The following is a 25,970-nucleotide window of genomic DNA, read 5'->3' on the forward strand; positions in this document are numbered from 1 at the left end:
GATCAGATTCTAACGAGATGCTTTTAGTACTTATTTTCCCTGGCAGTTTTAATTTCTCATAATGTTTATTTTTTAATATACACACTAACTGTATTTTTCTGTTCCTTTAGTTATTAAGAAATCCAAAAGTATTTTCAGCTTTATTTCCTCGACGAAAAATTTCAGTTTCTTTAAAATGTACTTAAGGAATTTGCTTGCGAAATTCACTCGGTCTAAAGATGAATGCCTTCATTATCCATTAACTAGGTTCATTTTTCATTCTTTTGTCATAGCTTTCAACTTCATCTGTTTTCTTCAGCGTTTTCAAATTACTTGTTAATGATGAAGCATCATTTATTTCGCATGAGCTTATGAAAACAAGGAAGAAGATTAAAATAACAAAGTATTTGCTTATCTCCGTTGTTTTCTGAGGTTTACACGATAGCTTTCATGATACTTATGAAGTTTTTTAATCTTTAAGTCCAACGACTGAGTGAGGAATATTTCATAGTTTACACGAATGTGTGAGAAACCCATTAACAAATTATAGCTATGAACCTTATTTTGTTATTATTATTATTATTATTATTATTATTATTATTATTATTATTATTATTATATTATTAAAGATTCTCAGAGTAAAAACCAATACCCTTTCATTATGAAAAAGAAAAACATCAAAGAGGAGTTGAGCAATATACAAATAAAAAAATATGAATTTTAAGACAGTGAAAGATAAATACGAATTTAGATATATATATAAAAATGCTTCCTATGAGAGTAAAGACGAAAGAAAAATAGCAAAATTTTCAGTTATTGATTGTGATATCAATATGCAATAAGTTCACTCTATGAGAGAGAGAGAGAGAGAGAGAGAGAGAGAGAGAGAGAGAGAGAGAGAGAGAGAGAGAGAGAGAGAGAGAGAGATCCTCCTAGAAATCGAAAGAACATATTAAAAAAAAGAAAAAAGGGAATGGTTCGCTTTTCCAGCTTTTCCATTAATTTCTGGAAGGGTAAGATAACAGAAGTCGGTTGTAGACATTTTCTCAGAACGTTCAATGTCGGGCCTTGGCACTCCTAGTTTTTTGTTCCCCTTTATCCTCTACATATATATTTTTTTAATGTGGTTCATTAATTTTCTGATTCTGTTTACCTACACGATTATTTTATTATTCCTCTATGCCGTATTTCTTCTTCTTTTCCAATAATATTTCGTTTTATTTGTCATTCCACTGGTAATTTGCAGATCGATTACGAAATGTTTAACAAGAATTCCATAGTTAATTCAAGGTTAACTGCTAAGTCTAATGAAACTTGTAGACCGTTATAGCATTCAATTGTGAGTCGAATGTTATTAACAGACAGACACAGAGACAAAGACAAACCTTACTCCATGGGGGGTAGTGCCGTCGTTGCACTTCGTGCGATGCACTGCAGCCATTACTCAAGTTTCTTTGCAGCGTCTTTTCGGCCCCTAGCTGAAACCCCTTTCATTCCTCTTACTGTACCTCCGTTCATAATCTTTTCATTCTTCTTACTTTCCACCCTCTCCTAACAACTGATTCGTATTGAAAATGAGAGTTTTTTCTCCTGTTACACCTTTCAAACCATTTATCTGTCAATTTCAGTTTCAGCGCTGAATGACCTCATAGGTCCCTGCGATTGGCCTTCGGCCTAAATCCTATATTCAGTTCTATTCTAAGACGAACTTGTATTATATAAGTACTTTGAGAGCAGTGCCAGTGCCTCACTGGCTGAATGGAAAGGAATGAGTGAGATTTGCAACGTTTCCTGAGAAAAGCTAAGAAGGACGTGACGCTGAAAGCTGAACGTCCGGCTTTTGGCGACCATCTTGAAAGATCGAGAGACCAGCACACACAGATAGAAGAAGGATTCTTTATCCTTAGAGTTGGCAAGCATTTACTTTTCGATATTGTGCAAAAGCAAAATGGTCTGCTTATAAAAGTCATATAAGATAGGTAAATTGATCCGTGATTTTTTGGGGGGCACCTTGTAAAAACGATTGATAATTTATCACTATATGCGTCAGCCATTGGTCAGTAGATCATGGTATCGTCAGTTGTGACGGTATGTGAGCAGTTTACATTTTTTTTTTATTTTATAACACTGTTCATTGTTGTCATTTATAGCAATAGACAATGATAAAGGATCATTTCTGCCGATACCTTCTTTTTACCTATATTAAATATTATTCAGGAAGCACTGAACATAAATAAATTACGCAATATACCTGGCATATAACACCGTATTATAAAAAAAATTAAATTTTGCCCCTATTTTTGACCCTGCCGGTGTAACGGTAATAAATAAAGAGGAACAAAGAGCGCGTATAGAGCTAAAGCCCGACATTGAACGTTCCCAGGAAATGTCCACAGCAAGTTTTTGTTGTCTTTCCTTTGCAGAGCTAAAGGGACACGCTGTAAAGGAGAGGAACTCTTCTTTATGAAGCGCTTTTGGTTTCAAAGCCGCCAGCTCTCTCTCTCTCTCTCTCTCTCTCTCTCTCTCTCTCTCTCTCTCTCTCTCTCTCTCTCTCTCTCTCTCGATCCGATATTGCTCTCAAGCGCGCGCAATGCTTTACGCTGGTTTCTGTTTTTCATTCATAGGGAGGGCTTGTTTATATTTTGTTTATGTTGATTTTATTCTTTTTCCACTTTCAGTATCTGTTGTTACCAAATTTTTTTTTTTTACATCTGGTCGTTTTTCGTCTTTTCACGGTGAATGTTTATCAGTGTTGACCATCAGTAATAATAACAATATTATATTGTAAATGAATCCTGTCAGATGAACACCGATTACATAATGTAATCATTGCAACATAGGACATTTTAGAAATATTCTTCAGTCATGGACTGTGATAGATATGCAAAACAAGAGTAAAAGGTTAAAGAAGTGACTATAAGAATAACTGAAATATTCTGAAGACCAAGGACCTTTAACTTTCCCAGTTGATGAGAATCGGAGAAAATTGTTTAAGTTTATTTACGTTAATTTTATTCTTTTTTTCACTATCGGTATCTTTTGCTGCCCATACATTCTTTTTATTACATCCGATCACTTTTTGTCTTTTCACCGTGAATTTATATTAATGTTGAACACTAGTATGACAATAGTGTATTTATACTAAAGTTGAACATTAGCAATAATAATAATATCATGTTTCCAGTGAAACCTGTCTGCTTAACAGTGATTATATAATGTAATCATTGCAACATACTAATTATTAGAAAGATTGTCAAATTACAGACTTTGATTAATATTTTGTCTGACAAGAGAAAAATGAAAGGTAAAAGAAGTGACTATAAATATGACAGCAGTACTCTGTAGGCCTATAGGTTGAGGTCCAGAGAAAATAGTTCTAAATTTTTTAGCCCCTAATTTTTCCTGCTACCTTAAAAATACGTCAAGGTACTGTAGAAAACATTGGTGGAAAATGTAACACCAACACACAAGGTGCTTTCCCATCCAGTGCCGTGAAGTCATTGAAAATCAAACTCTCACCTTTCATTATCTGTGACCTTAAAAACAGATCAAGATACTTACATAATGAGTTTTATCACAATCATAAAAAAATAAATGTGGACCTTCCTATTAACTTGTAATAAGGGAGACTGGGTAGAATGGGTAGAAACTAATCAAGACAGGCATCATTAAAATCTGAGTATTATAAAAGGTTGACCTTTAAGTTGACCTGTAACCTTAAATACATCAAAGCCAAAATGATTTGGAGGTAGTCGACAAACCAAAGGGACGCGCTCACCAAGTCCGCCAAAATCAGAGAAAAATTAGATAAACGTTTCTCCCCGTAGGGGGGTAGTGCCGACAGTGCACCTCACGCAGTGCACTGTAGGCATTACTTAAGGTTCTTTGCAGCGTCCCTTCGGTCCCTAGCTGCAACCCCTTTCATTCCTTTTTACTGCACCTACGTTTTTATTCTCATTCTTCCCTCTTACTTTCCACCATCGCCTAACAATTGTTTCATGGTGCATCTGCAAGGTTTCCCTCGTGCTACACCTTTAAAACTCTCTATACTCTCATTCCTTCTCACCGCTGAATGACCTTATAGGTCCCAGCGCTTGGCCATTAGCCAAAATTTTGTATTCCAGTTCCAATAAACGTTTCTAATCAATCTCTGATATTTTTTCAGCTCTGTCACCAAGAGTGTCTCTTCTTGAATTAAGGGCAAATGAAATTCATACGTTTCACGCATGCACATATGTTTTAGACGCCTAGGCCCTTGAGGTACAACTCATTGAAAATTGACGGAGAAAATCAAAGAATGCTATCAATTTTTTTATGCATAAAAATCCGTAAATGGTTGTACATGATTTTTGCAATTTCTGTGATCACATAACATTAAAAGTAAGTCAAGATCATGGTCATTCAGGTCAATTAATCATTTTAAGTTTCATGACGACTTCATAATAATAATAATAATAATAATAATAATAATAATAAAGCAACCTGTGTACTTCAACGCAGTTGAATTGTGAAATAATGATAACTGAGATAGGTTTTTGCATTTCATATTTTATTTTTTCGTGGAATTTTTTGGTCGCCTCCTTGAACTCTAGATGGTTCCTGTATCAGTTTTCGAGGAAATTGATCAACAATTTAAAATAAAACTAAACACAAAAGTTTGTTTGATCCCAATATGATAGTTGTTTAATCTCATTAGCTTATGAGAAATAATCGAGTAGTAAATAGCATTAATTCCTTTGTAAGTTATGCAGACTATTTTAAAGATTCTGATATAACATTTTGGAAGCTATAAGAAAATACAATGTGTCATTGACGAGATAAAGTTTATATGTGTTTGTATGTAACATAAAATCAAGGAAGGTTAAACTTGATGGCTCCATAAATTTCTTAATGGTGATGAGAAGTAAAGATAACAAAACATAAAGAAACTTTCGTGTAAAAGCGACCTATATGCCCCTTTAGCGCATTGGTGGAAATTGCAACAAGATGTTCATGATTTTACTCAACAAAATATTTAATATTTGCCAATCCTCTTCTTTATTCCTAGTTTACAAAAGGGGATTCCCGTCTCAAATTGGAGTTTTATTTAATAAAACAATACCAGAAAGTTTTAATCTTACCTTCCTTCCATCAAGCTGCATTTCCTCAATAGATCCATTGTTAAAGTAAAGCTGACAATGTTTTAAAACCTAATGCATTGCACAGAGGTCTTTAAAATCAAGCATTGCTGAGTATAAATTCGGAACTAGAGAGTTGATATACATATACACACATACACACACATATATATATATATATATATATATATATATATATATATATATATATATATATATATATATATATATATATATATATATATATACATACATACATACATGTATATATATTATATACACACACACACACACACATATATATATATATATATATATATATATATATATATATATATATATATATATATATATATATATATATATAGCTATATATGTATATCTACCCATATGGCCAAACATCAACAAAGCCGGAAAGGAAAAAAGAAAACAGATGACTGCCAAGCGCTTTCGTTTTATTACTTATACCTCTTCATGGTCGTGAAGGGTTGTAACTAATAACATGAAACTCTCGGCAGGCTTGTTTCCTTTTTGTTCCGCTCTTTGTTGTGTGTGTATATATATATATATATATATATATATATATATATATATATATATATATATATATATATATATATATATATATACATAAATAAATTATATGTATACATATATGTATATTTATATATTCCGTAAATTCTATATATATATACAATATATATACGATATATATATATATATATATATATAATAATATATATATCTATATATATATATATATATATTATATATATATTTATATATATATATATATATATATATATATATATATATATATATAGACAAAGGGCGAAAAAACAAGGAAACAAGCCTGCCGATATTCCATATTATAGTTACAACGCTATATACCATGAAGAGGTATAAGTAATAAAACGAAAGCGCTATAGTCTTCTGTTTTCTATTTTCCTTTCCGGCCTTTGTCGATTTTATAATATATTTATATATGTATATATATTTATGTATATATATATATATATTTATATATATATATATATATATATATATATATATATATATATATATATATATAGTAGTCCCCATCTCTTTTTTTTTTTTTTGCCATTCATTTCGGTTTCATTTCTGTATAAAGACCATGTGAATTATTCCCCTCATAACTGTAAAACAGTTTAATAGTACATTTAGTCCACTCGATGCCATCATAAACGGAGGGAAGTGAATTATACAGTTTATGAATTGGACACACATCTGATGGAACTACATTTTCTTTGGGATTTCAGTCCTTGCTTGTTTGTTTTTAACCTTTTCTCCTTTTCTACTTTCCGTACCATCAGTAGTTCCTCGTTGGACGAGTCGGTAGAGTTCTCGGCTAGCAATCTGCTAGGCCCGAGTTCGAGTCTCCGGCCGGCCAACGAAGAATTAGAGGAATTTATTTCTGGTGACAGAAATTCATTTCTCGCTATAATGTGGTTCGGATTCCACAGTAAGCTGTAGGTCCCGTTGCTGGGTAACCAATTGGTTCTTAGCCACGTAAAATAAGTCTAATCCCTCTGGCCAGCCCTAGGAGAGCTGTTCATCAGCTCAGTGGTCTGGTTAAACTAAGGTATACTTAACTTTTCCGTTACATCAGAATTTTTTCTTTATCTTTGTAATTGCATGCCAGATTTTTAAAAATCATTACGGTCAACTGATCAAAAACCTCTCCCTTAATAATTTTATTGTACAAATAAATATGGTCTCGTTTCAGACACAACCTGCATATTTCAGATATGGCTTAATAGGTACATATATAGCAGGCGGCTTCTCAACATTTATATCCTCACCGTATTTCCCTTTCCCTTCTCTTACTTCCTGATAAGCACCGTAGTCTTTGGAAGCTTTAATTTCAAGTCAGTGGCCCCTTTGGGCTTGTTCCATGTTAATAGTGTTCATCTTCTGAATAATAATAATAATAATAATAATAATGATAATAATAATAATAATAATAATAATAAAAGTTGTACGAAATGTTATTTTAGCAGATTGATTTACTCAGGTTCATTAGATACCGAAAACTCTAAAATTTCTGTCACAAAGAATACTTCAGTTCGCAACATTTAATGAAGACGGAACTTGAACGCTTTTGAAGATGAAATTTCATTTTCATATTTGCAATATTACAGACTATCAAATAGCTGTGTTAATTTTGTTATTTATTAAAAGAAATTGTTCATAAAGTACTTGGCGAATCGCACACTCTTTGGAATATGAATACCGATAAATACATACCCAACTCTGTAGTAAAATCACTTTCGAAATATTACTTCTTTGTTCTAATTGTCATTTGAATTAAACTAATTTCTGTTATGTTTGATAAGATGACTCTGGAAATCAGACTGGAAAATATTTTCAGTCATTTGGTGCACTGTAGGCAATGCTTAAGGTTCTTTGCAGCGTGCCTTCGGCCCGTAGCTGCAACCCCCTTTCGTTCTTTTTACTGTACCTCCTTTCATATTCTCTTTCTTCCATCTTACTTTCTACTCTCTCCTAACAATTGATTCATATTGCAACTGCGAGGTTTTCCTCGTGTTCCACCTTTCAAACCTTTTACTGTAAATTTCCATTTCAGCGCTGATTAACCTCATAGGTCCCAGTGCTTGCCCTGTTGCCTAAATTCTGTATTCAATTCAATGTAGTTTAATTCAAATGCTCTTGAAGACATGAAATGTTTATGGTCATGAATTTAAAAATGAAGCTTCAATTGATATAATACTTGTGACAATTTGTCGTAATTTTAGGAAAGGACTTAATTTTATTTTATTTGCTTTTTTATTTTCGGTGTATTGGATTTGAGAGATTCTGCAATTAATTGAAACTAATCGCGTCATAGCGTTCAGAACTAAATTAGTTTCCCACCATCTAAGCAATGAAAGTTAATAAAGTTATTGTCATTTGAAGTAGTCAATTTATAAGTGAAACCGGAAATTCCGAACAGAATTTCAGTGACATCTCATGCGAAAAGTAATCTTAAAATCGTAACAGAATGGGATCCCGTATTACTGTAGTCTGCACTGAATACTCTCAAGTCACTTTCTACAGAACTATCTTTCTTTTTGTCCATATATCTGTTTCATTCTGTTTAATTAAAAAGGAAGCCAGATTTCCCTGACAATTTCAATGGAGTTCAGATATATTATATTTTGTGTTGGAGAGATGACGTCAAAGAAATGCATACACTTCAAAGGATTAGGCGATTTTGTTGATACTGATATTCATTCTTTATAAAAGCCACTTTTTTGCTGTTGATGTTTTACTTTGAAAGCCTCTTCCTGTGCACTCATTGGAGGCTGAGTCAGAGCATTTCGTCGACTTCCTGGGATCTTGTTTTATAGAGATAAACTTTCATTCTATATTGACCGAAGGAAGAGTTCTCTACCTCAGTGTCTCAATGACAAATAATAAATCAAATATCTCAGCGTCCATAACATCCCTAAAGTTTTAGTGTATCTATTTGTATATTCATTTATATATTTATTTATTCGTCGTTATTTTCAAGATTCCTATAATTTTGCTTTAAACTAGTATAGTAGGATCTGCTTGATTTGGATATAGACCCGATTTTCTTCAACCCCTTTTATTAACAACATTTTATGATCGAATAACATAAAAAAAACAATGGTACGAGGACTACAGTATATTTCACAAATATAGCTCCCATATCTTTTTTTTCATTTTCCACAAATATACACATTCATTCCTCTTTAGTTTTTCTTTTACATATCAGACAAAAGATAGATTATAATATACACCTTCCAATCTTTCTTGCTGAAACAAAAAAAAAACACGTAAATAAAATAAAAATTTGTAGATAATGAGCAATAAAGAAAATGTTAAGATGGAAACACTTCCGCAATAGATAGTCGCGTAATTAAAAATATTTTTGCGTTGATATACGGATCAAAGTCCACTCCTTTCTTTAGGAGTCTGAGTTTTCTCTCTAATACTTTGTTTGTATTCCCAACTTATTTGCTTTTCTTTCGATTCAAAGGGACTGTTCGCGTAATTTCCTCCTCTTCAATGTAATTTCCTTCATATTCCTAATCTACTTGTGGGATATAGCTCTATTGTATTCATTTTCATCGTAATTTATTTTTAAGGGTGTTTTGTAGATTAATTTCAGTTATCATTTTGTCGGGCAAATCCGATCCCCTCATAACAAAAGAGAGAGAGAGAGAGAGAGAGAGAGAGAGAGAGAGAGAGAGAGAGAGTTCAATTCATTCATGTACCATTCACTGACCATAAAGATATTCATTTGATACCGGTTTTCTATCTTCTTTTCCTTAAGGAAACTGTACTGTTTTTTGTTAAATGATTTTTATTTCTTCAGGTACTTTCGTTACGTAGAGAGCATAAAGGACGAGAAGTTGGTGAAAAGGTACAATCGAAGTGTTGAAGACTAAGATTCCAGAAGCCAACACACGGCATAAGGCAAGCAGCGTAATAAAGGTGAGTGTGAAAAGTAATCGAGCAGATACTGATGAGGTAACTGTGTAGTTTTTTAAGGAAGGTTTCTATCCTGATTCATAAAGTTGACGGGTGAAAGTGGAAATGGTTGTATATATACATATATACTGTATATATATATACATATACATATTTGTGTGTGTGTTTGTGTAAGTGTGTATGTGTGTGACTATAATCACTTCTTTTACGTGATATTTACGAATACGATAAAGGACAATTAATTGAGAGTTGAACTTCACCTCTGAAGCACGATTATTACAGTTTACTACGTTACGTTATGATCTATGTGTAACAGTACGACTTTTTCTTTTTTGACGGCTTGAGAGTGACTCGAAATAGAATCGAAACGTTGCTACAGTGACAACGATATGGGTCCTTTGCGGTTTTTAAATTTATGACCTTGTTGATATTATCACGTGGGACTTCTATAACGTCAGAATCATTTGTTATTACAACAGTGAGCAAAAGAGACCCGAGCTCGTCGCTTAAACAAAAGAATGAAATATTTAAGCAATCCTTTGGATTAGAATGAAAAGCAAATAAGCTCGGAATGCAAACAATGCAACAAAGAGAACGCATCGGCTCTTCACGTGGAGTTTGAATCTCACAACACATCAAGGTGAAAATGCTAGGCCAAGTGTTTAACGTATTTTACTCTTCATTTACGTTTACATTTTGCATTTCTTCTCATTTCTTGTAGTTCTTTCAATATTTTTTCATGTGTCTTTCTAAGAAAAACATGAATGTGTATATTGCCTGATGCTTATGATCATTTAACCACGACCCGGTGGTGGCCTGTCCTGTATCGTTGCCAGACGCACCACTATAACATAAAAACTGTTGAGGCTAGAGGGCTGCAACTTGGTATGTTTGATGATTGGAGGGTAGATGATCAACGTACCAATTTGCAGTCTTGTAGCCTCAGTAGTTTTTAAGATCAGAGGGCGGGCATGAAACTTTAACCACGACCCTGTGGTGGCCTGTCCTATATCATTGCCAGACGCACCATTATAGCTAACTCTAACTTTAAGTAAAATAAAAACTGCAGACAATAGAGGGCTGCAATTTGGTATGTTTGATGATTGGAGGGTGGATGATCAACATACCAGTTTGCAGCCTTCTAGCCTCAGTAGTTTTTAAGATCAGAGAGCGGACAGAATGAATGACCTCATTGGCCCCAGTACTTGGCCTTTGGCCTAAACTATATTCAACTCGACTCAACTGAACTCAACGACAGACAAAGCCGGCACAATAGTTTTCTTTTACTTAAAACTAAAAACCAGATGCAAATAAAACAGATTTTGACTATTCGAATATTTTTCGTCATCACAGAGATGGACTTTTCTGTAGAGAAGCTTCCTTTAATTTCACTTTCCCAAACAAAGAAATTAATGCTAGGTATCTTCATCGAATAGGGACTTATAAGGTGTTTGTCCACATCAAATGCCTAATATGAATAAAAGAACGTAAACATCTGAGCGAATATCAAAATCTTTGAAGTAAATTTGTTAAATTAAATTATATTGTCATCTCTTCAAAATAAAATGGAAAATAGTTCAACACGCTGCATATTGTTAAATAACTAAATAAACTGAAAAAAAAATGTCGAAGGTCAAAATTAAATAGGTTATTGTCTCGAAGATCATATTTATGATTTTGAAGTGCTTTTGTGGTTTGTTTAGAATATCTGGATACTTAAAAGTTAAAATCTCCAAGTCAGGTATGTGTGAAATTGTTTTGCTCGGAAAAGTGAAACATTTCTTATGTAGATTTGAAGTTATGGCCCGATCAATTGAAATAAATTTCTTAGGTGGTGCCTGTTGTCAAGCTCGGTATTCAGTTTTTAGAGCCAGTATTTTAAAAAGGAATTTTGTTCGCAATAAAAAAAAAAAATAAGCACAATGCGTAAACAAATATTGTTTACTTGAACTGAGCCTACGTTCAAACAGAGTAATGTTTTCTGTATAATAATGGTATAAATGGATCAGTTCATATCTCATTAACAGTTTAGATTTAAGCACAAATATAAAGCGGGAAAACTACTGCCTCCGAAATATTCAAAACCTATGAGAGGGATTTTTCAGTTTTACTCAAAATATATTAAGGTTAATATTGTTTTGTAGCCTTACAGCATTAAAGTCAATCTTTCTCTCAAAACAAAACACACACACACACACACACGCGCCCACAAGGAAGCGTTTTACTTGCAGCGTAATCGCGTCTCATTTCAAACTGCAGCTTACGAAAAACAAGCGACATTACAAAAATTCAAATATTCCTTAAAGCACAGGAAATTTTTTACTCGTTAAATCTTTATCCGTTCCATAGCAGGACTGATATTTATTTACACATCTATAATTTAAAATTATTTTTATTCATTAACAGGGACAGAGCCAAGTTTTCTACGGCGTGTATTTATACAGGTCCCTTATTAGTAGTTAGAGAAGCTATTTGTTAAACGAAAACATAAAACAAAAACAAATTAAATTCCAGCTTCAACGTGGTGAAAGAAGTGGCGTTCCGTGAAAATATGAGTAGTTCCTTTTTTGTAAAAAAAAAAAAAAAATTGGTTTTAGCATTTAAACGAGCGATAATATGAGCGTAATTCTAATTATGATAAGCATAATTAGTTCATGTTGGAAAAGTCGGTCAGTCTGCAAATATTTAAATAATATATATTTACGATAGCAAGAGAGTATATTAATGTTTATTGCTCGTAGAAAACGAAATACTTTTTTACTTTCCCATAAAACATAATTATGGAAGTCCTTCATAAATATTTGTTTGTTAAAGCTTCAGTTTTGTATAATATTTATTATCGAGAATATTTTTGTTCTGTTTTACAATATTATAAATCATATAAATGAAAAGAAAGTTATTTCTCTGTGGATATTTTCTTGTAGTGTAATATTTTATATTTTCCATTCTGACCGTAAAAATGGTTAAGTAATATCTCGACTTCTCGTATACAGTGTTGTATATAGTCCTAACGTCAAGATTCATATCCCTTAAGAAACTTGCAAAAATCCGTTCAAATAACACTCTAACTCAAACATACACACCCTAATATACAAATATTGTGTTTTTCCTTTTACCAGTTACAAGCACTGCAAGTGTCGTACATGCAAAGTGTTTACAATAAAGATTCCACAACTCTTATTTTCGTCACGAAATCTCTCTCTCTCTCTCTGTCTCTCTCTCTCTCTCTCTCTCTCTTGTTCAGAAGTTCAAAATGTCTCTCCCGAGAATGACTTGGTTACTCTGATTACTCAGCACATTATTGTGAGTGCTGTGTGGGACGTAGAAAGGAGAAAGTTTGAAAAGACTGGGGTAGGGGGGGGGACGCAGGCAGGAAAGGGGGTGTAGGGGATCTCTTGCATGGAAGGAATGATAAAGTAAGGGAGACCTTTGCTCAGTTCTGAAGTGAAGTGAAGACACGTAAAATATGTTACTGCTTTTCTATATGACTTTGTTTTCCTAATGGATTGTCGAGAGGGATTTTTAGAGTTTCATAAAAATTGATACTGTAATGTCTTGCACGTGTATCTATGATGGGAAACTTACCACATAAATTGAATGAGCAATGAAAAAATCTAAAAATTATGAAAATTTCCATTCGAAACTCATACTCTGATCTTCACTTTAACGTGGAAATATCAGCATTCCTGTACACATCGTTCCCTTTAATGATTTAAAATTCCAAAAGCCTTCGAACTGAATACTACCTTTGTCGGTAAATCTAATTGTAGTTTTAAATCCATTACCTTATCTTCAGTAAAAAAAAAAAAAAATATTCCACTGCAACAAGTTAAGTGAACCTGAGAGAAGCCAAAGCATAACATTTGTATACATGAATTTTCCATTAATTATCCCTGTCATTGGTAAGACAAATAAGTGCTTATTATAAAAAAATATTCAGAAACTAATTGCTTGTAAGTTAACATCTGTGTCTGCAAAGTTCATCGCATTTTTTTTCTGGATTAATAAATATCAAGTATGGCATGTGATTCCATGAATGTCATCGACATTTTTTTTGGGGGGGAGGGATTTTGCAATTACCATGAGAATAGCACCCAGCTGATCAAAATTTTCTCATTTACCTACATCTTAAACCAGCAGGGACTCATCATCCAGGTAGGTAGCATTCTTACAGACTTTTTATTCCTGCGGATTCGCCGACCCTTTCCAGGAGATACTTATTTGAAAAATGTTGCTTATAAGCTAAATATGCGTTGCCTTGTTTTTTCTGAAGTCTTTGCAATGCTGATAAGGTCGTGGTCTCGCACACACTTTCGATTTTGGAGACCATGTATTACTTTGAAGCATCCTTCATTTCAGGCACGAGTCAGTCATTAACTTCTTGGGTTTATTTCATTTCTCTGTAGTTTTCGATAATCTCTACTTTTGAGAGGGGCTGCTAAAGGGCTTCACCTATCTTTCATCTCTAATCTTATGTGAAAAGTCAGTAAATCAATAAAATTTTGAACCGATTAATGAGGTGCACACCGTAATGAAAAATAAATAACAGAAAGTTTACAAACGCAGAAAATCGTAACGTCTTTACAGATAAATTTCAATTCGAGTTTTCTATACTATCCTTTGCACCAATTTCCTGAAAGGATCAGAGATATTTCAGTAAAAGATCAGCTTTCCTCCGATTTGTTGTGAACGCTTCGGAGAAATACATTCTTCTCATCGGAGAATGTATTTCACCGAAGACTTTAAAGGTTGGCCTGTGTTTAGCTGCGTTCTCTTTTTTTTTTATTATTTTTTTCTCTTCCTTGGTTACATTCAGGGGGAGGGAGAGGGAAATCGATTTCTATTACTTAGGTTTTGGTATATTCATTCTGTAAATATTTACAAATTTATGATGGAATGAATCCAGCATCTTTCTCTAGCTCAGACACTGAAGAAAACTAGCATTAGGGGAAGAAATGAGGGCGGAATTTATATCTTATACTTAGAAAATGAACATGCCTCTGGTATTCTATTTATTTTTGTAAAGAACAGACATTAAGTTGCGATTTCCCTGACAGCTGCGAAACATTAGAGCCAGGGTGTCAGCAGTTCTGTACTTTAATCTTTGTCATTTAATTTGAACAAATTTGTTACCGTTATGTCACAAAAGTATTACGAAAAAAAATCTGTTTGGCAGATTGCTGTGTAAATACATTTTTTACTCTTTGTTCTCAATACTGTCTGGATTACGTTTTGATTGAAGGTAAATCATTTACATTTTTTACTCGTTCTCAGTACTATCTGGATTATGTTTTGATTTAAGGTAAATCATTTACAATTTTTACTCTTTTTCCTCAATACTATCTGGATTATGTTTTGATTTAAGGTAAATCATGTACATTTTTTACTCTTTGTTCCCAATACTGTCTGGATTAGGTTTTGATTTAAAGTAAATGATTTACATTTTTTGCTTTTTGTTCGCAATACTGTCTGGATTAGGTTTTGATGTAAGGTAAATCATTTATATTTTCGTGATTAAAAAACCAAATTATTAGATTACACCGTTGAAGGGAGAACAAAGCTGAATGACAGTGTGTGTGTGTGTGTGTGTGTGTGAGAATGTGTGGTTGTGCCTTAGGGTTCAACATGCTACTGATGAACTTTATAAGGTTGTCCTGCAGTGGTTGTTCCGTTCGTAGTTTGACGGTGACATTGACCACTTTTGTTTTCATAAAGCCACTTATTTTTAGGGAAAGCGGCCTTATGTGTACAGTATATAATATATATATAATATATATATATATGTATATATATATATATATATATATATATATATATATATATGTATATATGTGTGTGTGTGTCTGTGTGTGTATATATATTGTGTATATATATACATATATATAGACATATTTATATATATACATATATGTGTATATGCATGTATACATATCTATACAGTACATGTATATATGTATATATATACATATATAAATGTATATATATATATACACACATAAATACCTTAGTTTTACCAGACCACTGAGCTGATTAACAGCTCATATACTGTATACGCATACATACATATATATGTCTGTTTGTGTTATTCAGATTGAATCTTTTCATTTACTTTTATCATTCAGCACATAAAGATTAAAATCACCTTCAAAAGAACTGGGTCAGGATCATTAAATTGCTCTGTTACTTATTCATCGAGGCTCTTATCGATATTCCATATATTTATTCATTCATGAATTCCGTTTTGTTCTTTCAGTTATTTCCGGTATTACTCATTTTTAGTGTGGTTGGTAATACGTCTCTCGTTTAAAAAGGCATTCTTCAGTACCATTCATTTATCTTTTCTCCGTATATATATTTTTTTATTGTTTCTTTAATGCATTGTTTTTAAGAGGAGACCAATATCCAAAGAGGATTACATCTCCCTTTCATAACAGTTTTGCGTTTCATTCACTGAAATATTAAAGGGAACGTAGCTAGGTTAGAGTTCTGCCACACAAAAGCTGTTACAGGTACAACTGCAACTGAATAAAAAAAAAAGGCTTTTATAAGTAGATATTGTTGTAACGTCAATCTTGATTATTGGTTTTAAAATGCTCTTAATAAAATAAAAGCAGCAAACGCCAATCTTCATTAATGCTTGTAAAAGCGGAAATTTAATTATTATTATATTGAGAGGCTGTTCTCTGTTATCTTCCGCTACTTTAAGACACATGGATAAGTCGCTAAGAGTAGTGTCTAATTCATAACACTATATTTTATTTTGAAAATCGTCTTTTATAGTTGAAGTATTTTTTTATTTTATTATTATATCATATAGCAACGATGCATTATCACGGCTTTTAAAAGGCACAGTAATTAAGATGAAAACTAAATCAAAGAAGAAAATAACAAGAGTGAAGCTTATTCATCAGAATGATAATTAACTCTCTTAGTCTTAAAGAAGACACAATCAGTCATGAATTGGCGTCAAACAAGTGATGACGTAAACTTCATGACTGCAACTCCACATACACGTCATCTCAGCTGTATGAAGGACTGAAGTAGGTCTCTCTCTCTCTCTCTCTCTCTCTCTCTCTCTCTCTCTCTCTCTCTCTCTCTCTCTCTCTCTCTCTGACTGTCCATTTGTTTAATCATTTGGCTCACTGCTCTCCAGTGAAGACGATTTTTCGCTAAAAATTATAACATGATTAATAAATAGGTTTAATAAAAGGAGAATTATACCTTCAACTATAAAATAGCATCAGTGATTATGCATTACAGCTTAAAACAATTATTAAGATAATTTATAGTCTTTTTCTTGTTTTCTGTGTCATGTTTTCTTTCCATTAACGTGTGGCTGAGCACAACATTCCTCGCACATTTTATTGTTTTCACAACCACAGACTGAATGAAATTTTCTACGCGAAAATAAACTGCAGCATCAAGGTTTTTGGCGGTTATGGGGGATGTGATCAGTTGTAGTTGTATAATTTACAAGTTACTTTCACCTTGCAGCCAATATGTTGCTGGATATGTTATGAAGAATTAGCTTGAGGACATATGGCGTGCTCGTCTATAACAAATTCTCCCAAATTTATATTGACTTGAGCTGTTCTTCCCAATTCCATTCGATATATGTTAAAAAAAAAGGGTTGTGAGAAGTAATGACTTTATACTTGATTTTTAACACAAACTGAGAAGTATAAGTAAATAGATCTAAGAGTTAGAAGGCTACACAGTGCTTTTAAAACGAAGGTTAAGACACCAGTAGTTTGGCTCTACCTTTCGTACTATGAAAATGAAAACACCTAGTCTAGACCTTGCTAGTTAAGCTGTTAATAAAATATAGATCATTCATAAGCCACTAGTAGATGCTTGCTATCGCTCGCATTTGCTAGTTCCCATATCCGTACCATACCCATACCCTTACCCATATCTGTATCATACTCTTACCTAGATAAATACCCATATCCATATCTGTACTATACCCATATCTGTACCATACCCATACCTATACCCATACCCATATCCATTCCATACCCATACTGATACCCATACCCATATTTGTACCTAACCCATACCTATACCCTTACCCATATCCTTACCATACCTATACCCATACCCATACCCATACCATACCCATCCCATACCATACCATTCCCATACCCATGCCCATACCCATATGCATACCATACCATACCCATATCCGTATCATATCCATACCCATACCCACAGCTAAGTTAACCCTACTAATAATAGTCAGCAAAGTCTGCGGGCAGTACCAGCCCCTTTTACCTTTTGGTTATATACAATCAACTGATCATATCTTGGTGTAGGTGCAGGATCAGCTGTTGATGGGTTTTGAACCAATGCTGATGCCTGTGGCAGTTCCGGACCATCACCAGTAGTGCCTGCTGTTGTTCTAGAATTACCCACTGAGTCCTTTTGAAACCTGAAATAACAAAGCTCAGCCAAAAATCCTTTATTATATACGTTGGGTTGCTTAATGTCGAAAGTTTCTGGACAGGGATGGGAAAGGATGAGAGGGAGGGGAGGGGGAAGGGAAGGGGAGGGGAGGGGATGGGGAAGGGGGAAGGGAGAGGGGGGAGTGACACACACACACACACACAACATACACAAAAAAGGCAGCCAAGGAAATTATTATAATATAATAGATTATTTGTAAGGAATATAGATATAGGTATTAAAGTAAAGGTAAAACACTCAGTGCTTCAGAAAAAGGTAAAATTTTAATTTTTAGTCCAAAACAAAATTGGGGAAATCTCTACGGAGAAGCAAGGGTTAAGACTTGTGAACCTGTGCATTTCTTGGATACATCTTTCGAAGCAGAAAATATAATACCTGGTTCCATGAAAAGTATTATTTCTGTTAGGATCTGACTCAAGATAAAACAAACAGCCGTATATTAGGTAGAAGAATTACTAGATAATATCAGAAATTCTAAGTGAAGGATTTTCTCTGAGGCTTTCAAACGACAAAATCAAAACGTTTCAGACCGGGTATTCAGCATTATATAAGAGAATTAAATACTTTAAATAATTAAACTAATAGATATAAAATTTGCTTGAATATTCTTATCAGAGCTGAAAAAGATTCCTCGTCTTCATTATTTCACTAGTAGTGCATAAAGTATAATTTTTGCACCCAACTTACCTTATTTGCCGTAATGCACAAGTTAAACTACAGGACCGCTACTTAAAAAATTTAGCAGGCACCGTGCTAGCTTGGCCATAGATTTCGAATGAATTTGATAGAACAGTAAATTTTCCCAGGCGCATATGAAGAACTGACTTGTCATCAAAACTTTGCCTTAAATATAGATTGTGAAATGAAGTTCCGCCGGCAGGGGTTGAAAGAACAAGACAACCCATGCAAAATCAACTGTGGCTCTAACCAAGCCGTTCTATTCACCTTCATAGAAGGCTCATACACACTAAGCCATTTCCATTTTTCTTGCTTGAGAGTATTTGCATGTACTCTCAAGCTTCCAAGGTATGAGGTACACTTAATCCATCTATCCAGGTCTTCTTAGGTTTATCACTTTATTTATTCTCAATTATTCCTCTCAAACTAAAATTTGCATCTAATTTTACTTTTACCTTAATCAAATAATGATCTGGTATATTTCAGCCACTCTTCTTTAGTTTTCTGTAAAATAAAATTATTGAGATGGCTTTGTCTGTCAGTCCGCACTTTTCTCTCCGCCCTCAGATCTTAAAACTACCCAAGCTAAAAGGCTGCAAATTGGTATGTTGATCATCCACCCTCCAATCATCAAACATACCAAATTGCAGCCCTCTAGCCTCAGTAGTTATTATTTTATTTAAGGTTAAGGTTAGCCACGGATCGTGCGTCTGGCACCGATACAGGTGCCCGCAGCCTACACATCATCACTTGACCGCAACTGGGGAGCAACCGAGCGCTGCCCGGTCGTTGGAGAGTTTCATACTGCAGCACATCGAGAGTTTCATACAGTATTATACGCTGTACAGAAAACTCGATTGCGGCGAAGAAACATACCAAACTGCAGTCCTCCAGCCTCGTTAGTTTTTATTTTACATGAGGTTGAAGTTACTCATAATCGTGCTTCTCGCAACGATATAGGACAGGCCACCACCGGGCCGTGGTTAAAGTTTCATGGGCCGCCGCTCATACAGTATTATATCGAGACCACCGAAAGATAGATCTATTTTCGGTGGCCTTGATTATACGCGGTAGCGGCTGTACAGGAAACTCGATTACGCTGAAGAACCTTCGACGCATTTTCTTCTTGATAATTTAGCAGAGAATCCTCTTACTGATTATGTCACATCTTTCCCTTTGAACTATCTTTACATTTAAATCACCTAAGCATCCGACCCTTTCTCGTTCTCTAAACCCAGCATGCATATATATATATATATATATATATATATATATATATATATATATATATATATATATATATATATATATATATATATATATATATATATATATATATATATATATATATATATATATATATGTAGTACCTGCGTGTTGGTATGTTGAGAGCCAATGACGACAGTGCTTTTTAAAGTAAGATGAACTTTTCTGAGGACGTTAATTTAGATATCCTTGCTTTGCACCAATGTCCCTCAATCTTAGCAGGCATTCCTCTTAGATTGTAAAAGCGAACGGAGTAACGAGGAATTTTTAGGAAACTGGGAAGGGTCATAAAAGCTTCCATGTAAGTGTATACCTTTATTTTCGTCCAAAGAGCGGACAAAAGATAGTGTTATGCCTGTAACACCAAACGTACTGAAACTTCCATGGAACCTAGAAGTTTAATACAAATGGAAAAGAGTCTTATTGAAGGTCCCATTTTCTATGGCTCATACAGTCTTCTTTAAATGGTGGGTAAATCACTTTGTTCCGGGAGAATAATATCGCGTTTCCCTATTTGTATGTATTAAAGCATTAGGTTTCCAGCCTCATCGTCCCCCGAATTATTCCTAAAAGATTTGAACATAACCATTTAACGTTCGCAAACAAAATGACGAGAAGAATTTCCTTTTAAAAATCGAAAAAGGAGATGCAGAAGGAGAAGCGAAATCCCCCATCCAGTTTAACAAGATTCGCCGGATTAAACGGAGGACGCTTGAAAGGGACATCCAAAGTGTAGGGGATAAACGACAAAATGCGTGAAATCTTCCCTTTTTGAAAAACCTTCCGTCGAAATGTTATTTGCGGCCTCTTTCGCTCCTCCCCAAAACAGATGATGGAAATTCAGTATTTTCGCCTCTCTAAAACGTTTAGCAGGGGACGTTGGATGGCGTTGGAATTTTTCTATTTACGAAGAGCTCTATTATTATTATTTTGTTTTCTGAAGGGTAGTCACACGCTTACGCTTGCAGACTGGGGCCTTACTGTAGCCTTTTGCTGCTCCTGTCAAATGCCTAAAGCCTTTTGCAAATTTCAGCATTTCTGGTTGTGGTAAAATCATTTTTGTCTACGTTCTTTAATTCATTCCCAAATATATTGCCTGGTAGGAAAATTGGAAATAACATTTATGTAAAAAAATAAAATCAAAATAAGATTTGCTCTCTTTGACTTTATTAGATATTTATTTGATAAAAAAAAATATCAGTAAGAGACGATGTAAGAATAAGATCAGATTTATTTCTGATGAAAATCAAGAGATATGTCTTACGCCACCTTCTCTTGAAAATTAAAGGAATGCTAAATTCGGATAAAGGAAATAAGGAAATTATAAACACTAATAGCTATTTTCAGTTTCTCAGCAAAGAAAGCTGTACAGTTGCTACTATGATGTATCCTTTAAATAGAAGCCCTATCGTATGTGATCAGTTATCACCAACCGTTTCAGTTTTATAATAACGAAATTAAACACTGGAAGTATTATTACTAGCTAGTTTTAAAAGTACATTATTTTCTTTAAACTATAGTTCACTGCTCTGAACTCTAACCAGATTACATATACCGTGTACATCTGATCGAACGACCAATCCATTCAACCCCTGATTTTCTCTCAAATACACAGGGAAAATACGACCCAAAGGGCACTTCCAGAAGTGCTGTAGCATCGGTGCTAGCTATCGAACTTTATTATCAGTGTCAATCAATCCTCTCAGTTTCCCCCCTGTGAGGGTTAATACAGCTCCCATCTTCATAAGCCCTCGTCAACAGAAAATGGCTGCTGGGGCCTCGTCTTTTCTGTCATTTCGAACGTCAGTATTGAGTGAGTGTTAAGGCATGATTGACGGGTACAATATTTAGCAATGAACGTATTTACCCAGAATTCAAGAGAGTGAAATATTGAGAAATGTTATGAGGCATGAGGGTTTTGTACATCATTATTATTATTATTATTATTATTATTATTATTATTATTATTATTATTATTATTATTATTATTATTATTGCCGAAATCAAGAGCAGCAAATGTTGAGACATATGAGGTATGAAAGGTTTATGCATAGTTATTATTATTATTATTATTATTATTATTATTATTATTATTATTATTATTATTATTATTATTCGAAATTCAAGGTCAATAAATTCTGAGAAATGTTATGAATTATGAAAGGTTTCTTCATTATTATTATTATTATTATTATTATTATTATTATTATTATTATTATTATTATTATTATTGTTCAAAAAGAACACATATACCAACGTAACAAAACCTAAAACACCGTTAACTTTTACAAACAAACGATTTAAGAAAAAAAGCACCAACAAATATATTACGACGGAACAGAATCACGCCAACAAACTCGCAACAAGATTCACAAAGCAATATAAGTCAGAAAAGAAAGACTGTATAACAGTCTCACAATAACATTGCCAGACAGACTTTCCCCATTTTTACCGCAAGGTCTTAGAAGATCTTTCTTGTAGGTAATTCCTTGCAAGGTCTTGGGTAATCCGGTTCCTTGCAGGGAACGCTCATTCTGGAATCGTGTTCCCCACGTCTGTGACACAGATGATGTCAGGGAAGGAGAAATTTAACGTTGACGCCTCGACTCTGCTGATTTCACGGCTCTCGCTGTTGTTTTGTTTTTTCACTCCATTTACCTTTTTAGATGTTTGAGGTTTGCACTCAGGTGCTTCCTCCTCTCTCCGTCGTTTCCAGCACAGAATTTGGGTTCAGGATGGAGATGTATATATTTGTTTCTGATCGACTAAACTGGCAGCAAGTTTTTTTTTTTTTTTTTTAATATCAAGTGTTATGAGCTTTCAACATTGCCGTGAAATATTGAGAAATATAAGCTATGAGTGGTTGTGTATTTTATTATTATTATTATTATTATTATTATTATTATTATTATTATTATTATTATTATTATTATTATTATTACCCAAAACTCAAGATCAATATATTCTGAGAAATATGAACTATGAAAGGTTTGTGTTATTATTATTATTATTATTATTATTATTATTATTATTATTATTATTATTATTATTATTATTATTATTATTATTATTATTGCTAAAAAAACGCATACCAACGTAACAAACCTAAAAGAAAGCAAACTCTTACAATTTTTTACAAACAAACGATTAAAAAAAAAGCGTTAGTTCACATATGACGAAGGAATAACATTACACCAACAAAATCATAACCGTATTCAGTATAAGTCAGAAAAGAAAGACTGTATAATAGTTCCACAATAATATTGCCAGACAGACTTTCCCTATTTTTACCGCAAGGTCTTAGAAGATCTTTCTTGTAGGTAATCCCTGGCAAGGTCTTGGGTAATCCGGTTCCTTGCAGGGAAACACTCATTCTGGAATCTTGTTCCCCACGTCTGTGACACATGATGTCAGGGAAGGAGAAATTCAACGTTGACGCCTCGACTCGGCTGATTTCACGCCTCTCGTTTTTGTTTTGTTTTTTCACTCCATTTACCTTTTTAGGTGTTTGAGGATAATTAACTTTGCACTCTGGTGCTTCCTCCTCTCTCCGTCGTTTCCAGCACAGAATTTGGGTTGAGGATGGAGATGTATCTATTTTATTCTGATCGACTAAACTCAAAGCAAATGTTTTTATTTGTTTAATATAAAATGTTAGAGGCTTTCCACAAAGCCTTGAAGATTGGGCTGGTAAAATCTGTAGAATTTTGAAAGAAATGCCCCTTTAATAGACCTCTCTAAATCTAGTAGTCTATCAAGGGCAAGCAAATATATTTCAAAATTTGTTGCTAGAAAGAAAGCGATATAATGGAGAGAGAGAGAGAGAGAGAGAGAGAGAGAGAGAGAGAGAGAGAGAGAGAGAGACTAACTTGTATCACATTACAGAAAGAATTTTCGTCAGCCCTGGACGTTACTGAGAAAGAGAAAGGGAAGGGAGAAGGAGAAAGAGAGGGAAAGAGAGAGAGAGAGGGAGAGAAAAATGGAAGGAGAGAGAAAGGACTTTAGGAGGTAGACATTTTATTAGAAATGCTGTCTTCAGTTTCTTTAGAGCTTTGACCAGAGTGAAAGATGTCGCCTAAAAATTATTAATCAGATCTAGTATTTTAATGTTCAAAATTGTTTACAATAACCTCGTAGTAAATATATATATATATATATATATATATATATATATATATATATATATATATATATATATATATATATATATATATATATATATATATTACATATATATGTAAATATTTATATATTTAAATATTTATATATATGTATGTATAAATATATTTATATATATAAAAGGAATAGAGAAAAACGATCAAGATAGAAAGATACCCATATTTGTCCTGTCTTTTAAAGCAAAAGAGTTTAGAATAGGAAAAAGATAATTCCAGGAAAATGACATGGGATGCAAAAGTGACAGGAAAGAAAGCGGAAATTTAAAACGTAAAGTCGAGTAAGAAAAAGCTGAAATGGGAGGGAATGTAGAAGAAGTTAAATGAAATAACATAAAAAATAGACAGACGAAAGAATACACCAGACTGAAAAGGAAAATGGACGTTCATTAAAAGAAAAATCGTAATGGATAAAATGGGAACAAAGAACGCGTAAAGGGCCAAAGCTTGACACAGAACTTTCCGAGAAAATGTCCAGTGCCAACTTTCGCTATTTTTCCTTTTCAGAGTTTGAGGGAAACACGGGAAAAGAGAAGAACTCTTTCCTTCATATGCTTTTTGAATTAAGCACCCATGCTCTCTCTCTCTCTCTCTCTCTCTCTCTCTCTCTCTCTCTCTCTCTCTCTCTCTCTCTCTCTCTCTCTCTCTCTCTAAATTGAATCAATTAGACATTTTCTTACAGTCTTAGATAAAAGATTAACTAAATGTATCCGTGTATCTTAAGCTTATTTTCCTTGTAAGTGCATTATTTACATCACTTTTTTTTATGTTTTCCTTTCTCTGCTGTAAATATATTTTGGATTTTTCCAGGGGAGTATTTTTTATTGGTAAATAATAATAATAATAATAATAATAATAATAATAATAATAATAATAATAATAATAATAATAATAATAATAATAATGATTAGAGTATTTATCAGTTTCGGAATTCATGTACAGTTGTTTAAGCTGAACGGTAAGCCTCTCATAGGTTATGGAATTGATCGTTAATGTGAATAAAAGCAACCAATAATTCTACATATAAAGAGAAGAGAAATGGAACAAAAGCATCATGCAATATCAGAGGATAGTGAAAGAGAAATCCTTTCGTATTTTTCATTTTTATTTTGAAAAAAAAAAGTGCTCTTGACAGATAAAGATTATTTATTATTACCATGTCACTGTAAATTGATGCTTAGAAAAATCATTTGAATTGATACTTATATCAGTTCAATGAAAGCTCTGTCAAACTAACTGAAAATTAACGTATTTAAATAGACTAAATTTTGTAAAAGATTCTAACTACAATCACAAAACTCAGCGCGTTCCATCAGTTAAATAAATGTGAAGACATTTGTGTGTTTATCAATAACTTAAAGTCATTGAACGTTAAACATGGTAAATTCGTAAAAGTTAAAATGATTAGTTCAGTGAAAGGCAGTAAACTAAAATAAAACATATTAAATAATTTTCTCCTGCATAACATTTACAAAATCAGAGGAAACTGTGGACGAAAGTGCATGAATAAACCCGGGCATAAAAATAAATAAATTAGCCTTGACCTAGGTTCAGTTATTTTATCTTTTATCTTCATCCACGTGTCCTAAATTGCTATCTTCATTCCTACTTCCGTGAAGGGACTTGCCATCCTGCTTCGGTGTTTCATTCAGTAAGAATGATATAAGGACGGTTTAGCCTTATCAACCTCCCATGCATTAACACAGGTTTCCGGGAAAGCAGCTCGTAATGGATAGAGCCATTTATGCCAGCTTATCGTCGTGTTTTTGAACCCAGTAATGTATTACTCAGAGTTCTTGGAAATGAA

This window comes from Macrobrachium rosenbergii, chromosome 20, assembly GCF_040412425.1.
Source record: "Macrobrachium rosenbergii isolate ZJJX-2024 chromosome 20, ASM4041242v1, whole genome shotgun sequence".
NCBI classification, from domain to species: domain Eukaryota; kingdom Metazoa; phylum Arthropoda; class Malacostraca; order Decapoda; family Palaemonidae; genus Macrobrachium; species Macrobrachium rosenbergii.